The sequence below is a fragment of the Arvicola amphibius genome, chromosome 10 (genome assembly GCF_903992535.2).
Source record: "Arvicola amphibius chromosome 10, mArvAmp1.2, whole genome shotgun sequence".
Classification (NCBI taxonomy): Eukaryota; Metazoa; Chordata; class Mammalia; order Rodentia; family Cricetidae; genus Arvicola; species Arvicola amphibius.
Genome location: NC_052056.1, coordinates 60,529,546 through 60,552,764, shown reverse-complemented (window position 1 = coordinate 60,552,764; position 23,219 = coordinate 60,529,546). Strand labels below are relative to the sequence as shown.

Sequence of the window (23,219 nt, the reverse complement as noted above, 5' to 3'; positions counted from 1 at the left end):
GCTAGGTAGGAGGATAAAGGAAAGATCCAAGAAATTCTGGCCGAACCTTTCCTCTACGTTCCCGCCCCTTCCACTTCCCTGGGCCCGGACCGCTATTAATCCCCATTCCTCACTTCTTGGGGCGCCAGGCACGCACCCAGCCTCAAGGGGTGCACGCTTCTCACAGGAGCTTTCTCGGCTCCGATCTATTTCAAAGCGTCTTCCTTCAAGGCCCATCACGGGCAAGCGCGACGCGGAGCCAGCTTCCCCGGCCACGCTGCGCGACTGACACGCAGGCGCCGGAATCAGAGCCACGCTGGGTCTCGCAGCCAGATCTCCGCGCCAGGCGAGGGCGGGCGGCCCGGAGCGCTTCCTGTGTGCGGGGCTTCCCACAATGCACCGCGTCGGCAGCGGCGGCGACCGCGGCGGCGCTCTAGCCGCGCCATGTCTGCCTCTCGACTGCTCTGGGAGGAGGAAGAGAAGGAGGAAGAGGAGGAGGAGGAGGGGGAGGAAGAGGAGAAAGGCGCAGGGGTGGGAGCTGTCGCCGGAGCTGCCACAGCAAAAGTTCTCTCCCCTCCCCCTCGCCCTCCTTGCCGGGCCCGTGGGAAGGTCGGAGCTGCCGCCGCCTGCAGTCGGTGACCGCGCGCCTCGGCGCCAGCCCGCGGTAAACGCTCGGCCTGGCAGGCCTGGGCCCGGGAGGGCGGGGGAGGGGAGGGGGCGGCGCACGGGGGGGAGCGCGGCGGCGACGGCCTGACCCGCGGGAGCGGCGGGCCAGCCAGGGGCGGCCCGGGAAGCGGCGGGTGCAGGCCGCGGGAGCGCGGGGCTGGGGGACGCGAGGAAGCGGGGCGAGGATGGTGGGTCGGGGCTTGGAGAACGGAGAATGACGGGGGCGGTGGAGGCGAGCTGGCGGCCTCCGAGGCCTGCGGCCGGTGTCGGGTAGGAAGGAGGTGGGATGCTTGCGGAGAGGCCTCGGGGTGCCAGGCTGTGGGCGAGGAGGCCGGCCAGACCCCTGGGCTCTCCGCCGTCTTGGTGCAGTGCTTTATGCACCGCAGGCCTCGGTCGCCGCTGCTGCCTCGGTGCTCTTTGGCTGCAGGGAAGGGCAGGGGCTGGAGAAAAGGGATTGCTTGCAGGAAGCATAGTGGGAGTGCGAAAGGGGAGAAAGGGGCCGGAGGGAAGATACCGGATAGGTGGAGGAATGCCGGGGGTGGCTGTGGAGCAGTCTTGAGGATTCTGGGGGTGTTCATTGTGCAGATATATTAGGTGTTTCATTATGGAAAGAATCGAAGCGTTTCCAAGGCAAGGAAAGAAAGGCATAGAGTAGTTTCTGCGGATAGAAGGGAGAGCATTTGAAGCCAGAGGAGTGCGAAATATTAGAGAAGATGCAGGGAATGCATAATAGCATCGACAGATGTAGCATAATTATCAAATGCTGGCCCAAGGTCTAAAGAGTTATTCCAGATGGGCCAGAGTGGCCTAGTTCGGAACCTGTTTGGGCTCTTCAGTAGATGACATCCGGTAAGTGTGGGTCCCCGCTGTGGTTGGGGGTCACTGAGAATCAGTCACTTAGTCTGTAGGTTGGCTTGAGACATTTTAGTGCCGCACTACTGAACTGAAGATCTTGGGAAGAGACCTTGAGAAACCGCCAGGCCTGTGGGGATTCTTGAGGCCACGGAGTTTAGAATTTTAGCAGATTTGGAGTATTGTCACTTACCGGAGGCTGGCTGAACACCATCCTGGCAGACACGGGAGTAGGAATTACTTGTCCTGGAAGTTTTCTTCTTCGCTCCCTAGCTTCCACCGGTTCCATAAGAAGTCGTGGCCATATTTCAGCCTAGTTGCAGGATACAAGATGATAAAATGTGCGTGTTGAGAGTTGGTGCATGGTAGTCCCGTGTTTGGGGGCTCCATTTGTAGCTCAAAGGAATCTAGTTGGCTTGGTTGGCGGGAGATCCTTCTCCATTCACAATTCTGGATGCACTCTGTCACCGAGGCATGGTGTTACTGAAGAAAATAACATCTGCCGGCAAAATGTAGGCATGCAGAACGGAGGCTGTATGTTATCGTTGATCTGAGTTATAAGGAGGTCAAGAGTAGCTGATCATGATGTCTAAGGAAACTTGAAGTGACAGGATGAGTCCAGGGCTGGCGAGAAGGGACAGTTAGCATCTCTATTTCAGGAAACCAGGTTCTTTCTGTTGTATTTACTGAGTGCTTCAAGAAGGAGCATTGGGCGAGGACAGTGTCTTGTCTTTTTTGTTGCTGTTGAAACCCTAGTTCTTGCCGTCATAGAACTCACTTTGTAAACCAGTTTGTACTCAAACTCAGAGATCCACCTGCCTCTGCCTCCTGAGTGTTGGGATTAAAGCGTGCACCACTACATGACTAGGTCAGTGTCTTAAGAGCTACCAGAATAGTATTTACCTTTTGTTGTTAAGAGGAATTACATGATATGTTGTAATACTACTTCAACTGAAGAGAGGATAAGTGTGTTTAATGTGACATCTTTTTCTGGAAGTTGAAGGAAAAGAGAAAATTTGGGAGAGGAATGGGAAACTCTTACCCCACATTCTTTTAGGAAAGATTTCATTTCTCTAGCTGAGATGCTACTTAAGGTGGGGGAGGAGGTTTCTTCCATTACAATTTTTTTATTTTTTATTTTTTTTTTTTGGTTTTTCAAGACAGAGTTTCTCTGTGGCTTTGGAGCCTGTCCTGGAACTAGCTCTTGTAGACCAGGCTGGCCTCGAACTCACAGAGATCCGTCTGCCTCAGCCTCCTGAGTGCTGGGATTAAGGCGTGCGCCACCACCCGCCCGGCTCCATTACAATTTTTTTAATAGAAATAATCAGGATTTGTCTTGGAAAACTTGGAAAATTTCCCGTTAGTGCATTTAGATTTGCTCACTTTTAAAGATTTTTTTTTTATTTATGTGTTTGTGTGAACATATGCCTTAGATGTGGGGTACCCAAGGAGGCTAGAAGAGAATGTTGTATGTCTTGGAGCTGGCATGACAGGCAGTTTTGAGCTGTCTGACATGGGTGCTGAAACTGAACTTGGTCCTTTGGAAGAGCGCTTTTTTAACGGATGAGTTGTTTTCCAACTTGATTTGGTCACCTTTAAAAAGGGCTGACTTGATATGATGTACCTATTTTTATTGTCATTATTGTGCGAGAGGCTCATCCCCCTCACTAGTGCTGTATATTGTCAGTTCTTTTACTACAATAACCTAAATATAGTACGTTGTTTTTCATTATGCAAATAATATGAATATGTATGTAATTTAAAGATTGTTCTGAAGGGACCCAGCAATGAAAAGCAACCCTGTCAGTTGCAGTTTTTCTTTCCAGAGACTGCTGCCTGCTGTGCTGACCTTGCTCCCAAACTCAACAGATCCATTCCATTGTTCCTGGGACGGGGCTTTCATGTAGGGAAGATGACCATGACTTTCTGAACCTTTTGCCTCCTTAAGTTCTGGCATTAAGGTGTCTATATCTAGTGTATGAAGTGCTGGTAATTGAACCCAGGACTCTATTATTTATTTGATTTTTTTTTTTGAAACATGGTTTCTCTGTGTAGCCCTGGCTGTCCTGGAACTTGCTCTCTAGACCAGGCTGGCCCCAAGCTCATAGATCCCCACCTGCCTCTGCCTCCTGAGTGCTGGGATTAAATGTGTGTGCCACCACTGCTTGCTGAATCCGAGACTTTTTGCCTGCCTGGGTAAACACTACAAATTGAGCTATAACCCAGCCCACTGTTTTCTTAAACCTTGTTCTTGTTTTACACTTTAAGAAAATAAACATAGCCAGGTTGTGGTGGCATGGGTCTTTAATCCCAGCACTTGGGATGCAGAGGCAGGCGGATCTCAGTGAGTTTGAGTTCAAGCCTGGTCTACAAAGTGAGTTCCAGGACACCCAGGACTGCTAACAGAGAAACCCTGTCTCGAAAAAACAAACAAACAAAAAACAGCAAAAAAGAAAGTAAGCACACTTTGTACAAAATAACGGGTCACTTTATGGCATTTTCACACGTCCATTTTCCCTGATCATATTTATCTCTCTGCTTACCTTGTGTTCTCCCACACAGTTGTGCTACTTTTAAGCATTAATTTTTTTGTAGTTCGTGGTTTTCTCCAGCTCTAAGTAGTTGGTATGCTTTTATCATTTCTGTTTGGCTTAGGTGGCTCCTGCCTTCTCCATGTGCAGGATTGCAGATGTATGCCACCGTGCTCTGCTCCATCATGTCTCTTCACAAATGACATCACCACTTTGGAGGATGACTATAGAAGTCAGTGTTCCCTGAGTGCAATGGATGACATTTTCTCTTTTTGTTCTCCATTCTGATCTTTAGTTATTTTTGCTTACTAGATGCCTTATACTTTCAAATGATGTGCCTAAGTCTTGATATTAAAATGTTTATTTAAATTTAATTTTTATTAAAGCAATTTTGTTGTGTGTGTGTTGGCACATGTCTAGCAGGGTGAATATGTGTGGAGGTCGGAGGACAACTTTGACGAGTTGGTTTCCCTCCTTCACCTTTATGTGGGTTCCAGGGATTGAACTCAGGTCATCAGGCTAGTATCATTAAGCAGCAAAGCACATTTACCCTCTTAGGCCGTCTTGCTGGCCCTACTTAAGCCTTAATGTTTTAGAGGCTTAACTCAAATTAGAAACTTTAAACTATTTGCTTGACTTTGTATTTCTTGATTTGCCCATTGTGTTAGAAGAGCCTTTAAGGGGCCGGAGGGATGGCGCAGCTCTTCTGACTGCTCTTCCAGATAACCAGGGTTCAATTCCCAGCGCCCACATGGCAGCTCACACCTGTCTGTAACTCCAGTTCCAAGGACTCCCACACCTTCACACAGATACACATCTAGACAAAAACACCAATGCACATAAAATAAAAATTAAAAAAAGAGAGAGAGACTTTAAACTCTTCTAACTTTAAAGAGGGCTTGTTAAAGTAGGTGGAAGTATTGGGTGAAATGATAAAGGGAGGTTTGGACCTAAACAAGACTTGTAGGAAACAGCGTCTTTGCAACATTAGATTTGCTGGTGAGAGATGGGGAGGAGGTACCTACCAGGTTGTGCAGTCTTCTGGAAAGTTAGAGCTGATGAAACATGGGAATGTGTTAAAATGACCCTGACTGTTCATTCCAGGTGTCTGAGGTGTTTGTTCACTTATTCATTCGATGGAGAGAGGGCCTTGCTAAATGGTTCCAGACTGGCCGGGAACTTGCAAAGTTGTCCAGGCTTACCTAGGTCTCTGAATCCCTCTGCTTCAGTCTTGTGGGATTATAGGCATGCACCACTATGTATGACTGTAACATTTTAAATTGCACTTATTTATTGTGTGTGCACAGCATGCGTGCACACGCACCATGCTGTAAGTATGGAGGACAGTATGAGTGAGTCAGCTCTGCCTTGTAGGTCTGTCTGTGGGGTCAGACGCAGGTCACCAGGCTTTGCAGCAAACTTTTTCCCCACTGAGCCATTTCCCTGGCCCCTCGCTATATCATATTTTATTAAATAATGGATTGGTAGGAACATATGGTGGACAAATCTATGATGCTCATTTAGAAGAATGGAGTCAGGGCTGGTGAGATGGCTCAGCTAGTAAAAGTCCTTGCTGCCAAGTCTGATGACCTGAGTTCAGTTCCCAGAACCCACGTGGTAGAAGGAGAGAGCTGACTCCTGCACGTTGTCCACTGACCTCTACATGCGGGTGGCATGTGTGTGCATGTTTACACACAATAAAAACTAATAAAAAGAATGGAGTCTGTTTTCAAAGTTTGTATATGGAGTTAAGGTCAGCACCATAGATGTGGGGAGTAAGTACTGTTCTACTTCTTTTAGGAAATGTTATTTAACTAACTAAGCTTCTTGGAAGCCTCTTTTATTCTCAATGTCAAGAATTCTTTCACATGTAGATGTGAATACTAAATATTCTAATTTCTTATGTGTATTGTTCTCTTTTAAATTTTTTTTTCTGGTATTGCAGATTACATCTAGGGTCTTGTGCATGTTAGGCAAGGACTCTGCCATGGAGCTAGCTTTATTCATTTATATATTTCCCTTCTCTTTGAAAATGGTAATTAGATTGTAACCTGTTCTAGAACTGAGACTTTATTCAAATAATATTTGGGGAAACTGAACAGTTTTTTTTTTTTGAGGCAGGGTTTCTCTGTGTGGCCTTGGAACTCCGAGATCTGTCTGCCTCTGCCTCTGCCTCCTGAGTGCTGGTATTAAAGGTATGTACTATCACTGCCAGCTAACAGTTTGATTTTTAGTAAATACCTGTTGAATGATTGCTAGAAGGTAGTGTTTAGTTAGTAATAATGATGACATTTGATTAAATTACTGACTGGGTGAGTGTTATAGACAAAAGAATATAGCTGAGTGTTTTGGTGTACACCTTTAGTCATAGCACTCAAATAGGCAGAGGCAGGAGGATGTCTGTGAATTCCAGGCCATCATGGTCCATATAGGGAGCTCCAGGCCAGCCAGGGCTACATAGCAATACCTTGTCTCAATGAGCAAACCAAACACAAGTGTATGTGTGTGGGTATGTGAGCCTGAGAGCATGAGGGATTAAAGGGTGTTTACATTCACGGTAGAAGATGGAACGGATTAGATTGCAGCTCTAATCCTGCATAAACATTGAAGGGTTGAGATCAAAGGGCTTCCTCTAATCTGAGGGTGGTTTAATATGGTCTATTTTCTTAGCTCTCTCTGTTTCAAGAATCTTATTTATTTATTTATTTATTTATTTAGTATACAATATTCTGTCTGCATGTATGTCTGCAGGCCAGGAGAAGGCACCAGACCTCATTACAGATGGTTGTGAGCCACCATGTGGTTGCTGGGCATTGAACTCAGGACCTTTGGAAAAGCAGGCAATGCTCTTAACCACTGAGTCATCTCTCCAGCCCCTGTTTTAAGAATCTTGTAAGAACTAGGGAGCTATTTCAGAGGGTGAGAACTCCTGCTGTGCAAGCTTTGAGGACTTGAGTTTAAATCCCCAGGACCCATAGGAAAAGCTAGAGTGGTTGCACCTATGCCTGTAACCCCAGCACTGTGTGGAGGTTAGAGGGTTGGGTTTGAGGGTGGCAGAGACAGAAATAGCTAAGTTGTTCCAGATTCATTGAGGGAGGCAGAGAGAGCAGGACACCTATGGCCTTCAAGCACATACGTGTTCACATACGGGTGTGCGTACACCCATATACACACGCACACATACAAAAAAACAGTAAAAATATTGGTTTTTCATGTGTATATGCATGTGAGCATATACACCACAGTGCATGTGGCGGTCACAGGACAACAGTTCTCTCCAGTGGTACTGGGGATTGAACTCAGGTTGACAGGCTTGGCAGCAGGTGCTTTACCTGCTGAGTGTCTCTCTAGCCTGAAATTGGTCTTTTAAATATCTTCAGGTAGTGTTCAGACTTTTGGTAGAATGCCTTTTCTGAATTACCTTTCAACCTCCAGCATTACTTTATTCAACTATTTCTGAACGTCTATTGTATGCTTTTTGGGGAAGCTTTTTCTAAATTATATTTGAGATGTGATCCTTATGAGTACATAATTCTTTCAGGGTGGTACATTTAAAAGTAGTACAAAGTATACTATTTTGAGTACCCTCATTGTTGACAATAATTCTCAAAAAAATCTATCTATCTATCTATCTATCTATCTATCTATCTATCTATCTATCTATCTACCTACCTACCTACCTACCTACCTACCTACCTACCTACCTATCGTGTGTGTGTGTGGTCAGAAGGTAACTTGTGAAGAGTCTGTTATTTTCTTCCACCATGTGGATCCCAGAGATTAAACTGGGGTTATCAGGCTTGGTGGCAATTGTTATTACTTGATGGGCCATCTTTCTGACTCCTGACAAGTCTGTTTTTACTCAAAGTTTTGATTTTTAGAAGTGATAAAGACCAATCATTATTAAATAGAGAAAATAGAGAGTGGTTTTGCTTACAGTTCAACTAGTCAAAGGCACAAAAATGAGTTTCTTGGTTGACTTAACTGGCTTTAGAAAATACTCTCAGGGGCTGGAGAGATGGCTCAGTGGTTAAGAGCATTGCCTGCTCTTCCAAAGGTCCTGAGTTTAATTCCCGGCAACCACATGGTGGCTCACAACCATCTGTAATGAGGTCTGGTGCCCTCTTCTGGCCTGCAGACATACACACAGATAGAATATTGTATCCATAATGAATAAATAAATAAATATTTTTTTTAAAAGGAAAATACTCTCAAAGAGGAAGTTGGGAATATTTTGCAGATGGCGACCACTTTACAGTTAGGCACTTGTGTTAGTTGAGCAAAATCAGATGGTTGGATGGGTGGATTGAATAAAAAAAGTAAGGGATAGCTTGTGTGTATGTGTGTGTGCGTGCGTGCATGTGCATGTGTGCACTTTTTGAGTCAGGGTCTCACTGTGTAGCCCTAACTGTTCTGGAATTCTTTGTAGACCAGGCTGGCCTTGAACTCACAAAGATCCTCCTGCTGCTGCCTCCCAAGTACTGGAATCAAAGGTGTGTGCCACCACGCCTGGCTGGACAATGGGGACAATGGAGTTTTGAAGACTGACATGTCATTGGAGTTCAGAGTATTGGGAGTATTTGTTAATAGTATTGGGAAAGGATAGAAGAAGTTTAGATGTTTGTGGGACTCACTATGGCAGTGGTTCTTAACCTATGGGTCGCAACCCCTTCAGAACCCTCTATCTCTAAAAGGATTTACATTATGATTCATAACAGTAGCAAAATTAAAGTTATGAAGTAGCAATGAAATAATTTTATGGTTGGGATCACCAGAACATGAGGAGCTGTATTAAAGAGTCACAGCATTGGGAAGGTTGAGAACTGTTGCCCTAAGGAGTTTCAGAATGGGACCAAAGGGCTCCAGGTTTCTTGGACAGCCTTAGAGTGAGCCTACCATCTGGATCTATTTGAATGCCTTATGCCTGTTTCCTCTTAGCTGTTCCTACTGGTCTGTTTCTTTCTGAATTATCTTATGTTGGATAGATTTTTTGAGCTCCCTGCAACAAGTGTGGGGTCTTTTCAGTCTTTATCTAGTATATCTTTTAGTTTATTTTCTGAGTCTATCTTGCAGATTCTTTGGTTAGTGAATGAAGAACACAAGTCTGGCATTTTCCTGCACACTTCTCAGAGTTGCTGTCTGAATTGCAGATGGGACAGCTAGGACTGAGGGCGTGTGTGCAGTGGATACACATTGCCTGTTGGATAAACAAGTGGACGGGAGACTAGTTCAGGAGATCTGGGTTCTGTTTTCAGTTGTTTTATTTATGTGTAATTTGCCTTTTTATACAAACAAGAATTAAGGGGGTTGATAAAAATGGGTGCAAAAGAAAGGAGTGAACATAATTTGAGGAGATGTAGTTGGAAAATATGTTAACTATAAAATTGTTCAGTATGGCTGGTGGCTCATGCCTGTAATCCTAGCACCACAGAAGCAGGAGAATTGCTGTAGGTTGAGGGGCAGCCTTGTCTATATAGCAAGCTTCAGGCCAGTTTGAGATGCTGTACCTACCAACTTCCCACCCCTGCCTCCAAAAGAGAGATCGTTTGGTTTAGATATTGGAGAACTAGAATTAATGTAGAAGAGAATCAGATTGGGGGAAAGTGGTTCTGCAAGAAGAAAATGATTATAAGTTATGTCTAGTGAGAAGGGGGAAGATGGGAGGCAGGTAAAGAGGATTGCTTGAATAGAGAGATGGTAAGACTGCTTGAAGCCTGAGAGTTAACAGAAAGTTTGGACTATATCAGAGATTATTCATGTAATTTACAGATGATTTTTATTTAACAGATCAGGTACATTCTATACAAAAGCATTACAAGATGCCATCAAGAATGAGTCCTTTGGGAGTTATATTCTGGGGGAGTTAGACTTGTGCACACATATATGGTGTTCACAAACAGCCATAAACAGCAAAGTGCACCATAAGAAATTACCTACTGTTGCTGAAGTTGTAAGAATGTACTTGACCTGAGACAAACCTGAGACAGCATTGCAGTGCCACAGAAGTGTATTTTAAAGCTTGGGGTACTGGTGTGCAGGTCTGTAATTCCAGCACCCGAAGGCAGAGGCAGGGGCAGGAGGATCCAGCTTTCCAGGCCAGTTTGACCAGCACAGGGAGTTCAAAGTCAGTCTGGGCTGCGTAGAGAGCCTGTCTCAAGGGCGGGGGGTGGGGCGGAGAAATAAAAAGAAAAAAGATATAAATACATAAAATAATTTAAAAAACATTTTAGTCTGAGAGGTTAGGGATGAGACATCTAACTAAGGTCTATAAATGAGGAATGGTATAATATTTAAATGATAACCCACAGTAAGAAATACAAGGCACATATTAGTTAATACATATGTGTATGAATATGTGTATATGTAAAACAAAAAAATTCACATCCAGAACATTCTTTTTTTTTTTAAGATTGATTTATTTATTATGTGTACAGCATTCCTTCCATGTGTGCCCACATGCCAGAAGGGGGCACCAGGTCTCATTTATAGGTGGCTGTAAGCCACCATGTGGTTGCTGGGAATTGAACTCAGGACCTCTGGAAGAGCAGTCAGTGCTCTTAACCAGTGAGCCATCTCTCCAGCCCCAGAACCTTCTTTACCAAGTTGGATTCTCTTGAATAGTATGTATTCTTCTTTTAAAAGAGTTACTGTATTTTATATGTACATGCATGCAGGCATTGGATCCCTTGGGGCTGGAGTTACAGACAGTTGGGAGATGCCATGTGGGTGCTGGAGTTGACACCAAGGTCATCTGGAAGAGTAGCCAGTACTCTGTAACTGCTGAGCCATTCTTCTAGCACCCCCACCTTTTTTTTTTAAACAGAGTCTCATTGTGTGTAGGCCTGGCTCACTATGTAGACCAGGCCTTGAATGTAGAGATCCACCTGCCTCTGCTTCTTGAGTGCTGTGATGAAAGGCGTGTGCCGGTATGCACAGTCCAGATATCATCTAAAAGGATGATATCCTTCCCCCACCAAAGAAAGCAAAGCTAGCTTAGGGGATTTGGGGTAAGAACTTAATTATCATCCATGAAATGAGTTTCATGAGTTTCTAAATAATCACAGTCTGTACTTATAAGAGCAGAGGGGCTTAATTCATGAGTTGGGCGTATTACATTTTAAAGTAGGAAGAGTTAGTTTGGGTTAGGTAAAATACGAGTGACCTGAAAGCTAAGTAAGTAGTTTGTATTGGTGTGTTAGTGTTGTGCTTTGTAAGTAAAGAGAACCTGGGTTGTTGTCTTGGTCTTTGTCTTTACACATTTTATAATTGTAGAGCAGTGGTTCTCAACCTGTGGGATCACGACTCCTTGGGTGGCATATTAGATAATTACATTACAATTCATAACTAATAGTTGCAAATCACAGTTATGAAGTAGCAACGGAATAAGTTTTTGCTTCCACCATAACATGAGGAACTGTATTAAAGGGTCACAGCATTAGGAAGGTTGAGAACCACTGTTGTAGAGAATTATTTCCTTTCCTGGTCCTCTGCTCTTTATTATCAGGAAATTGATAACCATTGTACCTTTCTGACCAAGGTTGTTGTAGGGCTTTGATGATTACAATATGTTAACATACATCACTAATGTATAGCTTTGGAATTTTGGGAAGAGAATTTAAGTCAAGAACTATATATATTAGGCTTTAATATTTTGTTTTTCCTTTAGTGCTAAGGATTGAAACTGGGGCTTTGCCCATGCTAGCCAAATGCTTTACTACTGAAGTTATGTCCCTCGGTTTATTTGTTCGTCTGACAGTAGATGTGCCCTACAGCATTGGGGCAGTGTGGTAGTCCAGTGAGGCAGGAGATGACCAGTTAGGAGGCTTGTGATGAAGCTCCAGAGGGCTGGAGTTAGGTAAGAGTAGGGTTGGAGATGAGGGGAGGGGATGGGATTATTGTAGCGGAGAGACTGGGTGACCAGAAACATTCAAATGGCAGCAGCTGAAGTTGGATTGTATTTTTGGGTAGAATAGTGGATGCATTACAACATTTTTTTTTCATGTAGTAAGGGTTTAACCATTTTTGTATGATTTTAAACTTGCAAACTGGGATGGAATGGATTGTGAATAGAAATAGTAGTGAGTGGGATATGAAAAGGAGGGGTAGATTACAGGGTGTTTTTGATGGACCAGCAGAATTTACTTAAGAATCCTTGTGCACTTACTCTGTACAAGGTTTTATGGTAGACAATGAAAGGATGCATCTGTGCTTATGAATGCACTATCCATTTTCTTCAGGTATTTAGGGATAAAGTATATGCATTCGTCTATGATACAAATTATGTGGCAGTTTTGATCAGGCTTTGTGGAGGAATTGGTGTTTAGCTTAGAACGTGAAGGGTAGGCGGGACTGCATAGGCGGGATGATGAGGGTGGTAGAAATGGCAGTTCTGGGTGTGTTAAGATTTGGTGGTTTAAATCAGCTGTAATTAAGGTTTGTGTTGAGGAATGAAAGGGAATAAAGCTAGAAAACAGTAGCAGGGAGAGCTTGAAATCCAGACCAAAATGGTTTAAACTATTTTATTTATTGAAGTATGTCCAGTAAGGTACTCTAATCTTTTTATTTATTTACATATCCACTTATCTGGCCACCTTCTAACTTAATATATAGAAGTTTCTAATGGCTCTTCCATCCGCATTATTCCCCGTGCGTCACCTCCAAACCACTACTCTAGTCTCTGTCGTCACAGTGGTTCCGTGTGGCTTTGGATCTCATATGAATGCAAGAATGCCTTCTGTCTCTTTTCTTTTTCTTAAAATTATGGCTGTTGGATTCATTTCTGTTGCATGTAACAGTAGCTTATTTTTCATTCCTTCTTAGGTGTCTCCTATATTACTATTCCACAGTGTATTTACCCATTCTACAATTGTTGGACAGTTGAATAGCCTGTAATTGGGGAACTTAGGAGCTTTAACTTGACTTAAGATACAGTGGGGAACCACTGATGAAGTTTTGTTCTAACTGATGAGTGTTGAGCGGGGAAGTAAGAAGAGGGTTTAAGAACGAAGTCTTAAGACCTTTTCCTTGTGTGGTGGAGACATAACTGGAAGTCATTTATAAGGCTGTGGCAAAGTATGAAGTATGTAAGTTGGCAGTATTGGTAGTGGAATAAAGGTGATTGAGGACTCTGATACTGTTAACAGAGATAATTTGGTTACCTAGAACTATTTCAGTGTTAAGACATTGGGCCAGGTGTCTGGATCACACCTGTAAATTCAGGGACGCCTTGGGCTACAAAAGCAGATTTGGCCTCTAACAAAACAAAAGCAAACTAAATAGAAATATAGAAGATAGGTTATCCTCTAGCAAGAGTTAAAATATTGGATGTAGAGCCAAGAGGTCCAAATAGAGACTTAAGAATACGTGTGTGGGGTTGGTAATTGACACTACTACTATATTTGGTAGTGGGCTGATAATTTTAAATGCTAATTGAAACAATAGCAGAAGGATCAGGTTAATTAAAGCAGTAGTGGAACAACTCAGTACATGGAGCTGGAGAGATGGCTAAGTGGTTGAGAGTCTTGGCTGCTCTTCAAAGGAACCAGATTCGATTTCAAGCACCACATGGTGGTTCACAACCATCGGTTACTCCAGTCCCAGAGTCACCCTTTTCTCCTCCATAACTACTCTATGAATGTGATGTGTAGATATACATGAAGACAAAACACCACACACAGAAATAAATAAAACTTTTTTTTTTTGTCTTTTTGCTTTTTGTTTTTTCCTTTACTTTTCTTTTTTTAAGGCAGGCTCTCTCTACATAGCCCTGGCTGACCTGGAACTTGCTCTGTAGACCAGACTGGCTTTGAACTCCAGAGATTCCTCACCTGCCTCTTGACTCTCGAGTTGTGTCATTAAAGATGTGTGCCACTACACCTGGTTTTATAAGTAAGATTTAAAAAAACGAAATCAATAAATATTGAGATTTCTTGGGAACACTAGATTGTATCAGCGGGTGGTGACTGAAAGGGTATTTTGGAGGAGCTGAAGAAGACCTCCATATGAAGAGGGGAAGGGTTTAGACAGTATTAAGAGGGAGAACACTAGAAAGTTCCAGGACAGAACTAGAGAAAATACCCACAATTTGGGTTAAGAGGAGTGGTCTTAACAAAAGCCAAGGCCATGACTCTAGTGTAAGAATGCCATATAAAAGTCATATGCATGTGCAAACCAAGACAGGTTGTAAGTGTCTTTGCCAAAGAAATGAGGACTTGATTGGTGGCCAGGGCTGGGTGCATGGAACTTTGGTTTTTCTCTTGTGGTCTTCAAGAAAGCCACTCATCAGAATGCATGGACGTGTACTCACTGAGCTGGAAGAGTGTGGAAGCAGTGGATGTAGGAATTGTGTTGACTTTCAAAAGGATGAGCACCTTATTGGCGGCAGGAGTAACAGATGGATGGAGAGACTGCGTTTTAGAAGCTGTAAAGAGGGTTACGGGTACCAAAGGTGGGATCTAAGACTTTCATGGAAGGACTGGAGTATTTGAATAGGATTAAGCATTTTAGTATGGAAGTAATTTAGATTAGTTGATGGGATAGATACTTATATTTAGAATAAATTTTGAAAGATTTAATGTGTTTCTGCTTATTCTTTTTTGTTTTCCCCCGAGACAGGGTTTCTTTGTGTAACAGTTCTGGCTGTCATGGAATTTGCTTTGTAGACCAGGCTGGCCCCGAACTCACACAGCTTCTCACATCGGAGGAGTAGGAGAATGGACTTTAGAGAAGCTGGTTATGTATGAAAGGGCAAGTTTGAGAGAAGAGGAAGTGGTCACAGAAGTCTGGTCAGGAGGCCAAAAAAAGGAAAAAAAAAAAAAAAAAAGAAAAAGAAAAAAGGAAAGAAAATATCAGATTGTTTTTGAGGTATGGGATTGAGAGAAATAGACGATTTGCTAATAGTCACCAATTTGACTTTCTGTATAAAATAACACTTGTAGAATCATAGCCTTTTCTATGTAATATGCAGATAAACTTAGCTGAGAGACATGTGAATTAGAAAGAAAAATAAAATGAGGTAAAGTATATCAAAGATGAGGTGAAAGGCTTATATTTGTTGACTATAGAGCATGGATACCTTCGCTTCCCTTTTTTTCCTTCTTTGAGAAATTGCCAGTAGTGGTCCAGGCTGGGATTGAAATTGCTGTCTGTTTGAGGATGATCTTTAACTTCTAATTCTCCTGCCTCTCCCTCCTAAGTGCTAGGATTACAATACAGATATGTACCATATCTGGTGTTGTGGTTTTTTTGGTTTGGTTTGGTTTTGTTTGGTTTTTCGAGACAGGGTTTCTCTGTTGCTTTGGAGCCTGTCCTGGGCTGGCCTTGAACTCACAGAGATCCGTCTGCCTCTGCCTCCCGAGTGCTCCTGTATCTGGTTTTAAGTGCTGCTTGGGTCAAACCAGAGTTAGGTGCATTGTTAGGGATGCACCCTAGCAACTGAGCCACATCCCTGCCAGAGTATCAACAGTGTGGTAACTTACTGGAAGTGGATGAGGATGTCAGATGCTTAAAGTGAGGAGGGGAAAGAAGAGTAGCTTGCAGGAGAGCACATGTAGAGAAGACATGCTGCCTGGAGAACACTGCTGTCTAGAGCAAGATTCAGGACAAATGCAGGAGAAGCAGGGTAGACAGAAGGGACATCTCGTTGAAGAACCTAAAAGGTTCCCTTAGTGTGTTATGTCTTTTTTCTCATTTTCAGTCTTTTTTCTTTGTTTTCCGGATAAGAGCCAGTCTTATGTTTCCTTAGGCTGGCCCCAAACTGCTACCCCTTCTGTGTTAGAACCCTCCTCTACCAGCAGCTGAGACTCACGCGTTCATACCTCACTTATGCCATGTGCTGTCTTAGTTTTAGGAGTTAGCTTTTCCTCCCATTAGTTACCAATCTATAGACGTCTCCCCCACACAATTCTAAATATGTTTTCTTGGGTTATTTCTAGTTTTATTTTTTGACAATTTTGTACATGTATATTCTAGTCTTACTTATCTATTGAACAGCTAAAGGCATTGACTTGCTAATTTCAAAGACAAAATATAGTTTAAATGGAAACTTTGCCACCTAAAAAGAACTTCTTTATTTTCTTCCATATACTCGCCGTCATTGATGGCTTTTAAGACCCAGGCTCAGCTTCTGCTTTGCTTGCGTCTCTGCTCCCAAGCTTAGCCTGTCCATTTCTGTAGTAGCACTCATTTCTGCCAGAGACTACTTTCTGTCACCTTTTCCTTTGTACCGTCAAGGATTTGATGATTTTAAAAAAGGACTTCTTAGTGTGTGTGTGTGTGTGTGTGTGTGTGTTGCATATTGAGGTCAGAGGGTAGCCTTGTGAAGCCACCTCTCACCACCTTTATGTGGCTCTGGGGGATGAGTGGTTCAAATGACTTTTTAGAGAATATTTTTAAAGGTTTTAAAGATTGATGTTAGGTTGTTGAAGGCTGGGTTGGAGATATAGTGGTTGGAGACATAGCTCAGTGGTGGAGTACTTGTCTAGAATTCCTGCTGTAGGTTCGATTCTATCCCTAGTATTGCCAAATGTACTAGAAAATGATTTTTTAAAGTGACCTTTCTGGAATAGTTTCACAGGATACAAATGTGTTAGAGTTGGAATTATTAGCTTTGAGAAAATGAGGGACCAGACCAGAAAAATGAGTGACTGAGCAGGAGCCTATTTTATGAGTTATTTGGTAGGAGCTGGTACAAATTATAAAAGTTAAAATTAAGTGAGATTTTGAGTAGCAAAGTGGGAGTGTCCTGGAAGAGATTTAGGGAACTTGTTAGGTAAACTCAAGAATAAGTGGAAAGATAGGTTAGAGAAACATTCTGTAAGGTAAAATACAGCTCTTATGTAAAACTAGAGTGAAGGAAGACTAAAGTGAGTAAATTAAGGGACAGAGAAGAATGCGTAAGAGCAAGGACTAAAGTTATTGAAGGGTTTTCTATTGAAGGCTGTCTGTGTTCTATCATGTGTTTGGTAACTTTTGACGGCAGACTGCAGTTTGTAGGGTTGCAGGTTCCAAGACCTCCAGGAGCCTCACTTTTCATTTTAGACACCCGGGAATATGGAGTCCTCAAGTCCCCTAGGATTTTGGAGCTCTATACAGATCTGGGAAGTCTGGCAGAATGGAGCCTAGGCAAGCCGCCGGGCCGTGGGATCCACGCGCTAGCGGCCCAGGCCCCTTGGCGGCGGTCAAAGAAGCCAAGGGATCTGGGAGGAGGAGCCTTTGTGCGGAGCGCGTGCGCCCAAGGCCTCTCTGCGCTGCTTCCGGATCGGCTCGGCGGGCGGCTGGGCTGATCTGCCCGTGTGCCGCGTCGTCTGTGTTGCAGTGGGGCTACCAGTGCCAGGGGCTGCTGCTTCTCCTGCTGGCTGCACTGTGCTTACAGCTTTATGGTTTGTGAGGTCAGGCTGGAACTTGGTCTGCAAGACAACTTTGTTTAAAACTTGGAGTCGGGCGGAATATGTATGCCGCAGTCCTTATGTTGGCTGTGCTAGTTAAACCTGCATGGTTAGTGGTAAGAAACCTTTCCGAGGATTAGGCTGTGGGGCAAACTTTTTCTCTCCAGACTGCGAAGTACTTTTTGCAGTGACAGAGAACGGCTGCTTGTTTAGTAGACTAAAGTTAGGAAATGCAAACTGAAAGCCTTCCCCCTGACTTGTGTTTGTCTTTATTTTATATAATAATTATGACTTGTTCAATTTCTCATATAGAACTTTGAAAAAGACAACTAATTTTGTGGAGAGCAATGATAAAAATACACGTTTTTGAAATTTCAAATGTGTTGTTACCGTAAATAAGTTAAACAGAATTTTAGAGCTAATACATCTAAAAATATGTTTGCAATTGTCTTTTGGGTGTCCAAGGCAGCCCTGGGTTTTCTCTGCCATTTCTGCATAGTATTATCAGCATGGTATGAGTGTAGAACCTCAACCTGAGGGAGCACTTTGTTGAGATTCCCAGTATGCTCTGCAGCTGGGAATAGACTCTGGGTCTCTTATTCCCAGTCTGGTGACCTATCCAAGAATAGACTAATGAAACTGTCTATTTATCTGTTTGGAGGGAAATGTGGCCAAGTTGGTTTTATAGTAGCATTAAAAAACTGAGAAAATGAATGTGGCAATGTTTAATTTATTGTTGAATTGTATAATCTTAAGTGTAATTTATTTGCATGGGGTTTCTTTGCCCTTTCTTTAAAAACTTAAAGGCCTTGAGAATATTCCTTAGTGTAATTCCTTTTATGGGATTTATGCTGCATTTGTATTTGATTAAATGGATCAATATAGATGCTTGTGGCATTTAACTGCGTGGAAGTGTTTTTCATGTGCATATTCTCAGTGGTTACAAATAACCTAAATGCTTAGCCTTTTCAGAATGCCAGGGAGAAGAGGAATTGTTTTAACAGTCATTTCAGTTTAAAACCTGCTCTGGCATGGCACAGGCCTGTGATGCTAGAACTGAGAGGCTTGAAGCAGGAGGATTACCACTTCCAGGTGAGTCTGGGCTACACAGCCAGACTGTCTCAAAATAAAAATGAAAACAAAGCCTTTGGACTTTTTTTTATTGAGGATGCTTAACAAGGCACAGATAGGAATATTTATGAATGTCTCCCACAGCTTTTAAGGATAAATGATTTTTAATTTAAAAAATTAAATTTTAATGTGTATGGATGTTTTGCCTGAATGCATGTCTGTGCACCACATGTGTGCAGTGTCCCCAGAGGCCAGAGACAGGGGTTTCAGATCCTCTGGAACTGGAGTTAAACCAGTTGTGAGCTGTCATGTGGATGCTGTGAATTGAACCTGGTCCTGTGGTAGAGCAGTAACTGCTTTTAACTGTGGAACCATCTCTCCAGTCTCTCCCACAGCTTGATACGCTGTTATTCTCATTTCCACGTTAGCCATACAGTACTATTTGGTTAATGGTCTTTTCCAGTTTTTGAGACAGGGTTTCTTTGTGGAGCCCTGGCTGTCCTAGGACTTCCTGTGTAGATCAGACTGGCCTCCACTTCAGAGATCTGCCTGCCTCTGCCCTTCCAGTGCTGGAACTAAAGGTGTGCGCCACCATTTGTGGGTGATGTTTTTAATTGAGCGTCATACAAAACTAGTAGTTACAATTAGGTATTTGAATTTTGCTAGAAGATGTTCCTAGCCTTTATTATGTCTTTCCAACTATGTCACAAAAGAGTCACCGTCTTTCCCCTTTTCAAAAGGCCTAGGAACATTTACATTTGTATATTAGTTCTCAAACCAGAGATGATTTTGACAATGTCTGCAGTTTTTTTTTTTTTTTGTTGTTGTTGTCTTGCTGGGAAAGTCTTCTCGTTTTGGTTGATAGATGTTAAATATGCTACAATGTACATGACAGCCTCTAAAAGAAGTAAATGGTTGAGAAATTATGAAGACTAATCATCCATCCAAATGTATGTGTGTGGAAGGTACTTAAGATTGTAATGAACTACTTGTCAGTACCATATGCATGGCTGATCCTTCCCCAAAGCAGTCCTCAGGATCATGGGTAGAGTATATATAGAACACAAGATTTTGGAGCTGAAAGTGTAGTAAGTGTCACTTCAGTTTGTAGATGATGAAATATTGGCACTTGTGCAGGGTCCCATAGAGAGAGCAGAGCTTGCCTTTTGTTATCTTATGTATGGTTTAGTTTTAATTAACTTATTTGATTGAAATTGCTTTTAACCATCACTAAGGGAAAGAGTATTATCTTGATATAATTAAAGTAATCAAATTAAAAAAACTTAAGCACTTGCATGACAAGAAGTGATCTTTTTAAGTATCCATTGAATTAGTTACTTTCTTCATATTCATGTATATTTGTTGAACTTTTCAGCAAGTTATTATAATTTTCAATATTTCCTTTTAACGTTTTGTTTGTGTGCCTGCATTTTCATGTGGTGCCTTTCTTGAATGCTCTCCCTTATTTTTTGAGACAAGGTCTCATTGAATCTGGCTAGACTGGCTGACAGTGACCTCTAGGAATCTGCCTTTCCTCACTGGGAAAATTTTCCTCACATGTGCACCATTGCACCTGGGTGCTCAGGGTCCAAACTCAGGTCCCCATGCTGCCATGGCAAGGACTGTATTTCAGAGCCATCTCCCAGTCCCCTTATAGCTACTTGTAAAACATGTTCAAAATATTAAAAAAAAAACTGTACACAATTTTAAAACAAGATCACTTAAAGTTAATTTTAACTTAGGCAAAAATTCCTCCCTTCCCTCTCTCTGTGCTCTTTTCTTTCTCCTCTCTTCTCCTCCCCTCTCCTCCCCTCCATCCCTCCTTTCCTCCTTCCCTCCTTTTCTTTTTGTTGGCTCTTATATAAAGCAGTCTCCAGCTTCTAGGCCCAGACAGCCCTGACTGTCTGTCCTCCCTCTCTTCTGAGCAGCTGGGGTTACAGTACATGCTAACATGCTGAGTTTAGTAGACAAAACTCCTAACACACAGCTAGTTATTAAAACATCTTTGAGCGTATCCATTTTTGTTCTTTTTTGAGGGTCACTGTAATAATGACTGGTGTGTTGATTCTAAATCTTGCCTTGCAGGGTCTCTTTCAGTTAATTTTAGAAAATTTTTTTTTGGAATCTTCAAGAATGTAGTTAGGTAGAACATAAGTTGGATATTTAGGTGAACTATTTTCACATTTTGTAATCAGTGTACTGTTAGAGGAAGAAGTATCAGTAGGGTTCTCTTAATGCTCATCCCCCCTGCCCCCATGTTGCTTATAAACAATTCCAACAAAAAAACAAGACCTCCCCCACACACAAAGGAAAAAAAGGACAAAATACAAATCATTAATTGAACTTAACCTGCTAAAAATTGTTTTGTATTAATTAATTTTATGTTTTTAGTTTTTTTCGAGACAGAGTTTCTCTGTATAGCCCTGACTGTCCTGACCAGAATGGCTTTGAACTCACAGAGATCCACCTGCCTCTGTCTTGTGAGTGCTGGGATTAAAGGGTGCGCCACCACTGCCCGACATTACTTTATTTTTCAAATTAAATTATTATTGTATAAGTGTACATGATGTGTTGTATGTGTGAGGTACCATGGTGTGTGCGAGGGCAGAGGACAGCTTTGTGTAAATCAGTTCTTGCCTGGTTTCTAGGGATTGAGCTCAGGTTGTCAACTTTACAGTGAGTGCCTTTACCTATGAGCCAGTCCAAAAATCATCGTATAAAAAACACATATATTTTACAGAATTGAAATACATGTTAGAAAAAGAAAAAACAAGAGAAACTGTTGAGTTAATACTTTGATTTATAGGTGGAATGGCTTTCTTAAATTTTTATTAGTGTTTTATTATAGACATTTAAATAGAGGAAAGCAAAGCCTAGGTTGTTGGCTGTTCTTCCACCTTTACTGTGCTCTACCCTCTCATCTCTCAAAGATTCTGCTTACTTGTGCATGCAGTTGTAGTCTTGAGTAGACGTGCACATGAGAACATGGATGCATATGCTTGCACAGGAGCAGAGGCTGGGAGAGCAGGCCAGATCCTTGTAGCTGGAGTTAGTAGGTATTTGAGGCCTGTTACATAGGTGCTGGATCTGAACTCCAGTCCTAGTGATTGTGCTGCAAACTCTGCTCCATCCGTTCCCCTAGCTCTCCTTTTAGCATTTTGTTTATTCACTTGTTTATTGTGTGTGTGCTTGAGTGCAACCCCTGTGCCCTGGTTTATTTACCTGTTGAGGTCAAAGGACAGTTTGTAGGAGTCTGATCTCTCTTCCTACCTCGTGGGTCTCAAGGATCAAACTCTCAGGCCCTTAAAAAAAAAAGCAAGTGAAAATTTTCTTTTATTTGCCAAACATGCTAGTCCTACAGCTCCTGTTATTTTTAAGAAAATTTTATTTTGGATAATTATAGGAAGTGGCAAAATTACTATAAAAGGCTGTGCAATTGGGTGTGATTGGTGGTTTACACCTTTAATTCCAGCTCTCAGGATGCAGAGGCAGGCAGATTTCTGTGAGTTCGAGACTGAAAACACAGCAGTTTTCAGGTCATCCAGGGATACTGTCTCAAAAAAAAAGGAAAGAAAGAAAAAGAAAAATGTTTGGATACTTGCTGCTTTTGTGGGGGGCTTCAGGTCTCAAAGAGGATGTGTGGAGTTGGCGGGGAGCGGTGGTGTGGGCACACAGCACACATGATTTGAGGATGAATTGGGATGGCTGCCAGTAGCATTTAATTGAAATGAGACTACACTTTTTATACTGTACAGTGAGAGACAAGGGGCGTCTGAGCTGGAGTGTGACTTGAGACCAGGGGTTGAGGAAGCTAGTCTTGACCTTGACAATAGGCACTGGTCCAGAGCTACAAGTTCCTCTTCTTAGAGATAAGTAGGCTGCTTTATCAAGCAGGAACTTTCTTCAAGCCCCTTAGGGGGTGGAGGCCCTATTCAAATGTCTGACCTTGAGGGAAGGACTTCTGGGGAGCTGCTATTTGTACGATTTCTTAGTCTTACTAAATGGGCCTGTTCTCCTTATAATGCTCCCAAAAGGGAAGGTCCTAATGTCTTTCTCTTTCCTATTATACCGTACCATTCTGGTTTCTCTGTATTTATTAACTGAACTCTTGTCCTTCATGGCCTCAGACTCTGGGTCTGAACTGTCGGCATTTTTTCCTTGGGCTCAGGTGTGTCTAGTAAATTTCTAACTTTACGGTTCTTGGTGTAATTAGGAGAACACAGTGGAATTTCTGGTTCCATGGTGATGGGGATTTTTTTTCCAAAGAATTATTCTCTTAGAGAGGCTACCATTCTACACATTTTCATTCTTTACCAAAGCCCATACAAAACTTCCCAGAGGGAAGGGCATTAGTGGTGAGAATCATTAAAAATGAAAGTACAGAGGTGCTGGAGAAGGGTGGTCTGCAGTGTTACAATGCTGGAACTTGGTGAAGCAGCCATGGTCACCATGTGGTCCATGTCAGGGTGGGTGGGGGAGAATGCTGTGCTTTCTTCATCTAGACATCTTATAAGTCGCCAAACCCAGAAAATTGACATGGTACTAAATTTTGTAGTTTTTATAATTCTTAGACCTACACTAATCATGTATGTATGTATAATTTTGTGCCATTTTCTTCTCATGTAGAAATTTATAAAGCCACTGCAATGGAGATACAAAACTTGAGTTACCACAGAGTTTTCCCCTCTTGCCACACCCTGTGATAGTCCCTGACTCCTGGCAACCTGTTCCCTAG

The 23,219-nt window shown here is 42.6% G+C and overlaps 1 protein-coding gene across 1 annotated transcript in view; it reads left to right on the top strand.

Annotated features, from left to right (window-relative positions):
• Nucleotides 1–418: 418 nt before the first annotated feature.
• Nucleotides 419–23,219, top strand: part of Znf148 (zinc finger protein 148) — a 123,187-nt gene continuing 100,386 nt past the window's right edge. The window contains 1 exon segment of the mRNA XM_038345488.1: nt 419–643. The gene's annotated coding sequence lies outside the window, so the exon portion shown is untranslated.